This window comes from Rhinopithecus roxellana, chromosome 16 (assembly GCF_007565055.1).
Source record: "Rhinopithecus roxellana isolate Shanxi Qingling chromosome 16, ASM756505v1, whole genome shotgun sequence".
Classification (NCBI taxonomy): Eukaryota; Metazoa; Chordata; class Mammalia; order Primates; family Cercopithecidae; genus Rhinopithecus; species Rhinopithecus roxellana.
The window spans coordinates 16,490,423-16,502,691 of record NC_044564.1 but is presented as its reverse complement, the minus strand read 5'-3'; the positions used below and the strand labels follow the sequence as shown (position 1 = coordinate 16,502,691).

The following is a 12,269-nucleotide window of genomic DNA, read 5'->3' as shown; positions in this document are numbered from 1 at the left end:
AATTAAAAGTCACTTTTAAAATGTAAGCTTGTAAAAAATGCACACTACTCAGCCCACTCCAGATATGCCAAATCAGAACATGGGTTTTAAACAAACTGCTCAAGTGATTTTTATGCATAATCAAGTTTGAGGGGCACTGGAGCGGCCTGTAACAGCAGCAAGATCATGGGTCTTTCAAGCAAATACAACCTATTGTGGATGGGGGTTAGGGGACACCCCCTACAACTTACCAGTTGTGTGACCTTGGACAAGTTAATTCACCTCTCTGAATCTCAGTGAACTCATCTGTAAGATGGGGATGATAACAGTACTCCCACCTCATTAGGTCATTGTGAAACATAGTTTACACATGCAAAGCACTCAAAAGGCTGTCCAACACTGGCTGTACATAGTGACATGAATAAAGAGCAACTGGCCGTGAAATCCATTGAGAATATAGAATAGAACCAATGGGATTTGGTAAGAGACCGGAACATGGCTATGTGCGATTTCCTGGTTTCTGGAATTAGCAACTGAAAGGAAGATGGGGCCATTCACTCAGCGGTTTGGCACAAGAGAGACAGGGTGAGTTCAGTGTGGGGCATGTTGCAGTTTAGTCGCCTGTGGGTCATCCCACGAGAGATTGCCAGTGGGCATTTAGGCAAATGGGCCCATGCATAGAAATCTGTGGATAGAAATCTGGACTCAATATATGGATCTGGGAGGCACCAGTTTTAAGACAGGGAAAGATTACCCAGAAAGAGCTTGTAGAGTAAGAACAGTGCCTGAGGCAGAACCTGGAAGACCACCAACATTTAAGGGCCAGGCAGAAAAGAAGGGATCCAAAAAAAAAAAAAAAAGGCTGAGAAGGTAAAGAAGGGAGGCAGGAGGAAAACCCGACAGTATGGAGATGTCAAGAGAGGAGAAAGTTTTAACAAGCCTACAGAGTTGTCATGTAAGATAAAGACTGACCTGCAATCCCAGCCTTGCCTTGGGAGGCTAAGGTGGGAGGATCACTTGAGGCCAGGAGTCTGAGATTAGCCTGGATAACATAGTGAGACCCCATCTATACAATCAATCAATCAATTCAAAATGTTAAAAAAAAAAAAAAAAAGGCAGAGTTGAGGAATGCCAACTGAATGTGGTAGCAAGGAGATCTTTGGTGACCTTGGCAAGAGCAGTTTCAGTGGAGTGCAAGGAAGGGAAGCATCAAACGGAGAAAGTAAGAAGGGAAACTGTGGAACCATTATGAGGAGCAAAAAGAGAATTTAGAGAATGGCTGAAATGTACTCCCAAAGTAATTAAAAGGCCTTCACATCTATTATGCACACACAGTTTGAGATTATATTTTAAAAGACTGCAACACTATGATAACTACAATAGACCAATTAAAAAGTTGAGGCCAAAAAGCATACAATCCTTTTCTTACACATAAAAGAACCCAAAGTGACTGCTTTAATTACATGGGTAAAATGTTCAACATAAAAGTATTGCTTATAGCTCAACTAACAGTGGCAGTGTGACACCATGAGCCAGCCATTTATGGTAAGTCAATCATGGCAAGCTACGCTGGGTTTTTTTGCATGACTTTCCCTAAATTTGATTAGTGAAATAAAAAGGAAGCAAATTTCAGAACCCATGGATGTTCCCCTCTTTAACAAACAGGGCGAAAAGCTGTTCTAACCTGTGGAATGGATATATGCCCTAAGAAAACAGAAACTTGCCCTGAGACAGGAGAAAGCTGAAAGACAAGGGTTCCATCTTAAGGGCACCAAGAGAGAGGTTGATGAAGCCTCAAATTATCTTGGATCCTGCACCCCAGGGAAACTTGTTCCAAGTTGCCTGCCAAGGGGCAGTTAATAAGTTAAATAGGCTAGACTTTCCTCTGAGGGCCTAAAAGAAGAGAGCTCTTTTTTTTTTTTTTTTTTTTTTTTGAGAGTGAGTCCGCTCTGTTGTCCAGCCTGAAGTGCAGTGGTGAGATCTCAGCTCACTGCAATCTCAGCCTCCCGGGTTCAAGTGATTCTCCCACCTCAGCCTCCTGAGTAGCTAGGACAACAGGCGCATGCCACCGTGCCTGGCTAATTTTTGTATTTTTAGTAGAGATGGGGTTTTACTGTGTTAGCCAGGATGGTCTCAATCTCCTGACCTCATGATCTGCCTGCCTTGGCCTCTCAAAGTGCTGGGATTACAGGCGTGAGCCACCACGCCTGGCCACAAAGAGAGCTCTTAAAGTCCACAGCCCATGTGGGGAAAGGTTGGCAAAAACACCAAATTCCTCTTCAACAGCCCCAAAGAGGTAAAAGAGTGGTTTTCAAATTCTATGCATGTTCATGACACATGAATACTACAATTTTGAGGGAAGGCCTGCATAAGTTCAGAAGAAAACATAGGTTCTGAAAAAAGTAACTTTGAGAAAACAAAATATATTCTATTGCTAAGAGCAGTACATAAAGGTATATTACATTATATATTTTAATCAAGTTTAAAATTTATTCCTGTTACAACAGATGACGTATATTGCTGAGCCTGGTCTTGCTTATCTGAAAGTTGAGGCGGGCACATGACAAGCCATGATGCAGGGCAGAGAATGATCTGGTGCAAGTAAGGTGCGCAAGGCAACGGCTGTTACCAAACAGACACCAAGAAAGTCTGCGTGTTTAGAAACTTAAGTGAATTTTGCCTCCTGAGTGTATGAAAGCACAATCAAGGTAGAAAACCGCTCCACTCAATTTCCTTTGCTGAAGAGTTAACCAGGTAAGTGGTTTGTTCACAGTTTGTATTTCTGGTTATATGAAAAATAAACTATTATACAGTGATCAAAATTTGGAAATGTTTTTATATACATCAGGGGACCATATCCCATCAGTTGAAGACTACTGGAGTCAAAGAACAGCGACTCCCAGGATACCAGCATAAGGTTGAGGAGCCTCAGATTGTGAGCCAAGCCAAGGTGGCTGCAGGAGAGCAGCACAGAGGTGCAGAGAGACTTGCCCTGAGGAGGAGAGCCTTGAGTGGCACAGGAATGGGAGACTCCTGTGGCCTCTAGGGAGAGCATGAGGAAGTCAGGACTCAGAAAGGAGGGAGTGGGGTGCCTGTAACTCTGGTTTTGAAACTGGAGAGCATGCTGATGTCTGGTATCACTGAGGTGGCTCTTCCCAAGGTTGATTTTGTCTGGGAAAATTTGGAGAAGTTGTCTGGTATTCTTATTACAGCATGTGTTCAGCTGGTGGATTTGTTACAGTTTGTGCCCCAGCTATGCATGTCATTAACACAGCACTCGGAGCTCAAGATGGTCACCAAATGGCTGGTCAGGTGGTGTTAATTCTCCCCAAGTTTTGTTGATCCTAGAAAAATAGGTCATAAAATCATACTGTATCAAAAAGTAGGGTAGGGAGGAGACAAGCGTCAAAGCTATTCTACAAACCAAAATTCTGTCAATGGAGGACAGAAGGATTATGCTGTTAAGGGCTAGATACAGAAACACTTTCATGTTTATGCTCTACTTTATTTTTTAGAAAGGATTTAAAAGCAGCTTACTTACATATACCTTACTTAAAGGATAAAATGAGACACTGAGCACCCTCAGAACAAGGAAAAATCAAGTGTAGGTAAATAAACTGAAAACAAGAGAATGGGATGAGGATGTATGTTATAAAGTCCTTTAAGACTGTTAGAGGTAAGCCACAAATGGAGTTCTGAGCTTCCTAGGAGCCAATGCAAACAGGAAAAGCCCTTTCATTTACAGGATTCCCACTGCTTACAAGGTTAACAACAAACCAGCTTCTCAGGAGAAGCATGGCATTTTTTGGTCCCGAGAAAAATTTTTTCTCATAGGTCTTTTTAAAGGAGACTCTGTATATGACAAACATAAAATTCTTAGCAGCATCCTACAAACAACACACCACCAAGATCTGTCTGGCTGCTTCCCACTCTGTCCATCAATGCAGGTTAAAGGCATAATGCCATGGTACAAGTCAAGAAAAGCAAGTCTGAGAGGGGCCAACAAAGCTAGGCTGAGTGTTTGTGGCTAACTTATGGTTGGGCTTGATCTAGGAATTAAATTTAAACCATTTAAGGCATGGGCATATCTTTGGATAACTCCTTATGGACATTCTTAACAGCAAGGTTTTGTTAAGATTTGGATGAAAAACAGTTTGAAATTATATGTTGGAATGGAAACTTAAAGCAGAGCTACTTTATGCTTTTGATTAAGGACAGCGGTATTTGTTCTAGCGATCAACCTAATTTTCTTAGGAAACACTCTATACACAGCAGGGCTTTAAGAGCATGGGCTTGCAGGCGAAGAGATTAAGCGCAGGGGCTCTTGGAGGTAGACAGACCTGGGTTTAAATGTCACTCCTGCTCCTTCCTAGCTGTGGGACCGCTCTGATATCATCAGTTAAATGGGAATCCATTTAATATTCACAAATGTCTTCTGAGCATCCACAGTGTGTGGCCTAATCAAATAATGCCTACCTCATATGGTTTTTCGTGGGGATTAAATAAATAAATACATCTAAAGTATTCAACAGAGACTGGTACATGGTAAGCGTTGAATAAAATGTTAAAACGAGTAATAAAAATAATAAAATAATAACCAGAATATAAGATTTCTGATTCCATTCTAATGTATAAAAAGTAACGATTAAGGTCTCAAAATTCTACATCACAGAAAATGGTTACAATAATTTTGGCCTGAAAGAGTTTAAAAGTGAGCACTACCAATCACCAACAGAGGCAGTAAAAATATCAAAAAAGCACCAGCCATAGATTTAAAACATGTTAACTCGTGGGTGAATGTTCTAAGATAGTATGTTGTATCTGGAGGTATCCACAAGAGTTGACTGGGAGGCCAAGGCAGGTGGATCACAAGGTCAGGAGATCGAGACCATCCTGGCCAACATGGTGAAACCTATCTCTACTAAAAATACAAAAATTAGTCAAGTATTGTGGTGTGTGCCTGTAGTCCCAGCTACTCAGGAGGCTGAGGCAGGAGAATCACTTGAACCTGGGAGGCGGAGGTTGCAGGGAGCCAAGATCGAGCCACTGTATTCCAGCCTAGGGGACAGAGCAAGAAAACTCCTTCACACACACACACACACACACACACACACACACACACACACACACACACACACAAAGGGCTGACCTGCTATGTGAGACAAAGATACAAACCAGATAAATTTTAAAGAACATCTGTCAAAATTATGATTTTAGCTATAGAATGCTGAAGTCTTGATGTTTTGATGTTCCTGAGGGAAATATGCTGGTACCTTCACTAATTTCTCAGTTTGGTAATACTAGATAGAATATAATTTCTCCCATAAAATGCCTTTGAAAGCAAAAACCCTACTTAACCTCGAGTAGAGCACAAAACTGAGTTGTGTTAGGGATGCTGGACAGGCAGTTAAATCACTCATTAGCAAAGCATCGTCTTTCTGTACAACAGTCCCACAGGTATAATTCCAATCCATGCCTGAACAAAAATACAACTTACTACATCAGACTCCAAGAGTCCTCAGTCAAAACCTCAAATGTTAAAATCTGCAGATGCCAAGCAAGTTCATCATCAACCACTCTTTTGGTAGTTATTAGACAGCATAGCCAGATACCTTTTGAGGCTGCCCTGAGTTCATGACAATGAAATCACGCTATCTGTATAGAGAAGCACTGATATATTTATTTCCTATATAGCAGGGGAGCATGCACGCAGTTCATCTAAATGCAGGTTTGAGTTATTAAGAAACAAGCTTAAAAAGGAATGGACAATATACTACCATGTTTTATCCTGACTTGAAATCACCAGCAGATCATTACTTACCCAGAAGTATTAAGATACGGGGTTTTATGAGAGTCAGCAGCTGGGCTGGGGAGGGGAGAGGTCTATATCCTGCCGATACCATTTATCATTGATACTGTATCAATTTCCTAGCCATCCAGTTTAAAGGCCAAAAAAAAAGATCAATAAAAGCTACAAACAATCTTGTGCTTTTTCTGACAGATTTCAATATAAAGTGATGAAGAATGGTTGATGGTGTGATAGCTGTGTATTGCCCAGAATGCCGCCATGAGAGACATGACTTGCAATTCATCAGGAAGAAAAATGGTATACGCTTTAGATGAAATGCACTGTGAGCTAATGAGTCTAAGTATATTGGTTGGGAGGGGAATCAAAGAGGCTTGTTTTCTCTTTCCTTTATTTATTTTTGATGAGTTAGGCCACTCTCTAATTTCAATCCAACTGGATCATTCACTCATTCAATCAATAGTAACTAAGTAACTAATGCTAAGCATTGTGCTTGGTTCTAGAGATACAGTGGCAAATAAACATTATTCCTATTTTTAGGGAGTTCATCTATACCTTTATTTATGGTATTTTAATCTATACCTTTATTTATGGTATTTTAAAAAGTTCAGAGATAAGGGAGTCCATCAGCAGAGGAAGAAATTTTCACTAAGTGCCTTTAGTTTGAGCTTTTAAATTATCGCTATATGAAGGAATGTTAATGAACACAGTTTGGGAGTTGCAGCTCAGTTCATGCTCTTCTTTGAAACTGACTTGTCTGTATCATCTCCAGAGAAAATCTGCCCTGTCCACAAGCATTGCTGAGGGAATGGGCCTCAAAAGCCATGTTTATAGTCCATGACCCCACTACCCTGAGCACAAGTGTTTGAATCAGGGATAGATAACTGAACAAAGAGGAAACAATCCATAGTATTCTATTTGGAATTTGAAATTAGGATCCAAGAATGAAGAGACCACAGTGGCCAATACAGCTGTAACCCATGTAAACCATGGGGACTGGGCGGGGGGGCAGAAATCACTTCAGTAATAAAAAAAATTTATAAGAACATAGTATGTGCCAGGCCCTGTGCCAGGTTCTAGAAATAAAACAATGAAGAAGACAGAGTAGTAAGTGGTAAATGAAATGAATATAGATTGTGATAAGCACTGCTAAGAAAACAAATAGGATGTTGAGTTAGAGAATAGCAGAGGAGGAAACTAACGTTCATGGGATGGTCAGGGGAGGCCCCTCTGAGAAGATGGTATTTAAGCTGAGATCAACCGTGAGAAGCCCCAAGAATCCATCAGTAAGAATGACTAGTAAGCACAGGGATCCTGGGATAGGGAAGAGCTCAGCATGTTCTAGAGACCAGGATAAAGGCCAGACATTTGAGGCACAGTGAGGAAACGGCATGAAAGAAGGTGAAAGAGAAAGGCAGGGTAGGGATCACATAGGTTCTTGTAGGGCTTGGTACATGGTCTGACCTTGAAGTACAATGAACAGCTGAAGAAACATTTTAAGAAGGAAAAGACATTGTGCTGTCAACATTTTAAAACATCATTCTGTCATAAGGACAGACATATGGACCAATGAGATAGAAGGGAAGCCCAGAAACTAACCCTCACATCTATAGTCAATTGATTTCTGACAAGGGTACCAGGCCATTCAATAGGGAAAGGACATTCTTTTCAACCAGTGGTGCTGGGAAAGCTGGATGTCCACATGCAAGAGAATATAGCTGGACTCTTACCTCACACCACATAGAAAAAACGAACTCAAAATGGCTGAAAGACATAAATGTAACAGCTAAAACCATAAAAGTCTTAGAAGAAAACATAGGGGAGAATCTTCTGGACATTGAATTTAGCAATAATTTCTTGGATATAACGCTAAAAGCATAGACAACACAATAAATAATAAATTTTATTTCATCAAAATTAAAAACTTTTGTGCATCAAAGGCACTATCAACAGAGTAAAAAAAAAAAAAAAAAAAAAGCCACAGAATGGAAGAAAATTTTTGCAAATCATCTGATAAGGGACAAATAACCAGAATACAAAAAGAACTCCTAAAAACTGACAGCAAAACAAAACAAAACAAAAACCCAATTCAAGAATGAACCAATAATTTGAATAGTCATTACGCCAAAGAAGACATACAAACAGCCAGTAAGCACATGAAACGATGCTCAACATCACTAATCACTAGGGAAATGCAAATCAAAGCTACAATGAGAAACCACTTTGCACTATTACAATGACTATTATTTTAAAAATGGAAAATAACAGATGTTGGCAAGATTGTGGAGAAATTAGAAACTTTGTGCATTACTGGTGGAAATGTAAAATGGTACAGCCATGGTGGAAACAAGTTTGGCAGTTCCTCAAAAAGCTAAAAACAGAATCACCTTATGATCCAGTAATTCCACTCCTAGTTAATATACTCCAAAGAATCAAAAGCAGGATTCCAATAGGTATCTGTACACCATTTTCATAGCAGCATTAATCTTAATAGCTAAAATGCAGAAACAACTCATTAACAGATGAATCAGTAAACACGCTGGGTGCGGTGGCTCATGCCTGTAACTCCAGCACTTTGGGAGGCCAAGGCAGGAGGCTTGCTTGAGTCCAGGATTTCAAGACCAGCCTGGATAACATAGAGAGACCTTGTCTCCACTAAAAATAAAAAAAATTAGCCAGGTGTGGTGGCATGTGTCTGTAATACCAGCTACTTGGGAGGCTGAGGAAGGAGGATTACTTGAGTCCAAGAGGTCTAGGCTGCAGTGAGCCATGACTGTGCCACTGCACCCCAGCCTGTGTGACAAGGCGAGATCCTGTCTCACAACCAAACAAACAAAACAGATAAATGGATAAACAAAATATGGTGTACCCATACAATGGAATATTATTCAGCTATAAAAAGGAATGAAATTCTGATACACACTATCACATGGATGAACCCTGAAAATATTATGCTAAGAGAAATAAAACCAGATACAAAAGAACAAATATTTCACGATTTCACTTACAGGAGGTATCTAGAATAGGCAAATTCACAGAGACAGAAAGTAGAATAGAGGTTACCTGGGGCTGGAAACCTCTGTTTTTAGCTTTTTGAGGAACTGCCAAATAGGAATACAGTGTTTAATTGATAAAGAGTTTCATTTTGGGATGACGGAAAACATTCTGAAAGTGCATAGCAGTGACGGTTGTACACCAAAATGAATGTATTTAATGCCCCCTGAACTGTACACTTAAAAATAGTTAAAATGGAAAAGTTTATGTTGTGCCTGTTTTACCACCATAAAAAATAAACTAAAAAAGAAAACACCACTTTGGCTGCTGGGAAAAGTGAGCTGGAGAGAGGCAACTGTGCCATCAGAGGAAGCTGTTCTGCAGAGAGGAGAATGATACAGACACAGAGAAATGTAAAGACAAGAAAGCATTTGGACCAGAGAGAAAGAAGAGTGGCTTGCTGGCTTTCCATCACATGAGGCGCAGCTGCACTTCCCTTCCGTGAGATTCACCCATATCCTTTCAGTGAATTGCTTTATACTTGACCTAGAGTGAACAGATCTCTGTTCAGGAAACAATCCCTGGTTAAGGCAGGGACACAGCTGAGATCCAGATACAACACAGCCTGGGGACACAGTGTGAGGCTACTGGTTTCTAAAGCGAAGGCTCCGTGAGAGCAGAAAAATGGTTTTGCTTCTCTCCCCTCACTCTTAGTGACTTGCACAGTGCCTGACACATGGACGACCCTCAATAAATATGTGTTGAAAGAATGCTAAGTAGCTCTCCCACGAGTCTGTCAAGATCTGGGTTTCCATCTTCTCATCACCAAACTAAGGCAGGATGGGAACCTAGAGAACTAAGCCCTAAGTCTTCTCTCATTACTGATATGAATGGCCGAGCTTCATTCTTCACAAGACTTGTGACTTGTTCAAGGTCAGGAGAAGTTCATATTAACATTTCAATTTTATATAATCTTAGGTGCCCTTCTGAAAAGTCTGAGTTCCAAGACGCCCAACACTTATTGGGTTCCCAACGATTTTCATCACACCAGGCATAAGAAAAGTCAAACTCACTTTTTCATAAACCTACGACACATGATGGTTTGTAATTTAATAATACTCTGTTGTTCAGAAGTGAGAGGAAACATCACTCTCCTTTTAAAACACTGCAGTCAGAACTTCAAGAGATCCTCAGATAACAAGAGTGGAGCTCTGCTCATTTCACTTTTCCCAACTTTTCCAACCACCAGCACACGTCATTTTTAATATGGGAAAACAAGAAACGACCTAATTTTATAAAATTTACACAGATAATAATTTATCACTCTGTTGGCCTATCATATACCCATTAAAATATGACTCTGAAGACTATATGAGAAGATATTTAGAAAATACAGTATAAATGGAAAAAGAGGAATGCAAAATTAAATATATAATTTCATTATAACAATGTAAAAATGAAGTTTGTAGCTATAAGGACTGGAAGGTACCAAAAGGAGATGAAAACAGTTGCTGAAAGGTAAGATTATACATGGAATTTTAAAATATATTTATATATTTTTTTTATTTTTATTTTTATTTTTTTTGAGACGGGAGTCTTGCTCTGCCACCCAGGCTGGAGTGCAGTGGCCAGATCTCAGCTCACTGCAAGCTCTGCCTTCCGGGTTTACGCCATTCTCCTGCCTCAGCCTCCCGAGTAGCTGGGACTACAGGCGCCCGCCTCGTCGCCCGGCTAGTTTTTTGTATTTTTAAGTAGATACAGGGTTTCACCGTATTAGCCAGGATGGTCTCGATCTCCTGACCTCGTGATCCTCCTGTCTCGGCCTCCCAAAGTGCTGGGATTACAGGCTTGAGCCACTGCGCCCGGCCTATATTTTATTTTATAATATTCTAAAAAGTCAACTACAAATACACATACACACAGTCATGGCCCCAGAGGAAAAATGTGAACAAATGGATTGAACAATGTTTGGTCGATTGGATACCTCATCAGGCCGAGGATAACTGATGACCTAGCTGAGGTCCTCTAGGACAGAGCTTTTTAAAGTGTGATCCTGGGACCAGCAATATCAATATCAATCTGGGAACTTGTTAGAATTGGAAATTGTAGGTTAACCTCGGATCTACTGAATTTGAAACTCTGGGACTAGGGCCCAGCAATCTATGTTTTAATCAGCCTTCCAGAGAGTTCTGATGTCTGCTCAAGTTTGAGAACCACTGCTCTCAAGTACTTTTCCATTCCGATATTCTGTGATTTCCCCACATCTTTAAAGAGTCCATCTTTCACACCCATGTTATCTCTCCCAAGTAGTATCGTCACTGTTTATAAGAGTTCCATATTACTTACTAGGCCAAGTCCAAAGTGTTCACCTGACAGTCAAGGCTCTACTTTTGCTGCTGAATTTTGTCTTTTTTTTTTTTTTTTTTGAGACGGAGTCTCGCTCTGTCGCCCAGGCTGGAGTGCAGTGACCGGATCTCAGCTCACTGCCAGCTCTGCCTCCCGGGTTTACGCCATTCTCCTACCTCAGCCTCCTGTGTAGCTGGGACTACAGGCGCCCGCCACCTCGCCCGGCTAGTTTTTCTTCGTATTTTTAAATAGAGACGGGGTTTCACTGCATTAGCCAGGATGGTCTCGATCTCCTGACCTCGTGATCTGCCCGTCTCGGCCTCCCAAAGTGCTGGGATTACAGGCTTGAGCCACCGCGCCCGGCCTGAATTTTGTCTTTATGTCTGCAGCTAGTTAACATAAACTGTGCTTATGTGCTAAGTACTTTATGTACATGATCTCATTTAATCCTCATAACAACCCTCTAAGGTAGATAATAGAAATATCCCCATTTTATAGATGAGAAAACTGATGCCAAAGGAAGTCCAAGATCATACAATTAGTGAATGATGAAACAAGAATGACTTCAGAGCACATGTTCTTCAGCATTACTGAGGTTCAGAGAAGTAACCTAATTGGTCACAAAGATAAGTAATAGACCTGGTATAGGAACCCAGGCCTACCTGATTCCAAAGCTTGCTTGCTTTGTAATCACAAAGCTCTTTGCTAGGCAGGACCATTTGCTCACTGTCTTGGAACATGGCATTGCCAGGAATCATGCTGTTGGCTCATACCCACTGTCTATCCTCTCTGCCACCAACCCATATCCCACAGCTCTCCACAAGGTCTTCCATGGTGTGTCTCTGAGATCCCTGGCCAGAATGGATGCTTCCTCCCTTCTCTGAACCCCCCTGGTGCTCTACATGCATCTTTTTCACAGTATCAATTCCTACTCTGACTTATAGCTATGCACCTGCTCCTTCAGGGGAGGTGGTGGTCTAAGTGGTGTGGTGTCACCAGTGACAGACAGAACAGGTGTTGAGTGAATCAACTGAAGTATCTTTTATGTGGCTAAATTCATTCTTCAGATATTTTACATGTCTTATCTGCCCAGCCAGAGGAGAGTAAGCTCCTTAAGAACAAGGACCAAATCTTTTACTAATTT

At 40.9% G+C, this 12,269-nt stretch overlaps 1 protein-coding gene across 1 annotated transcript in view; it reads right to left on the bottom strand.

The window, feature by feature from the left end:
* The window catches only part of GARNL3 (GTPase activating Rap/RanGAP domain like 3), a 156,382-nt gene that overhangs the window by 121,024 nt on the left and 23,089 nt on the right, over positions 1 to 12,269 (bottom strand).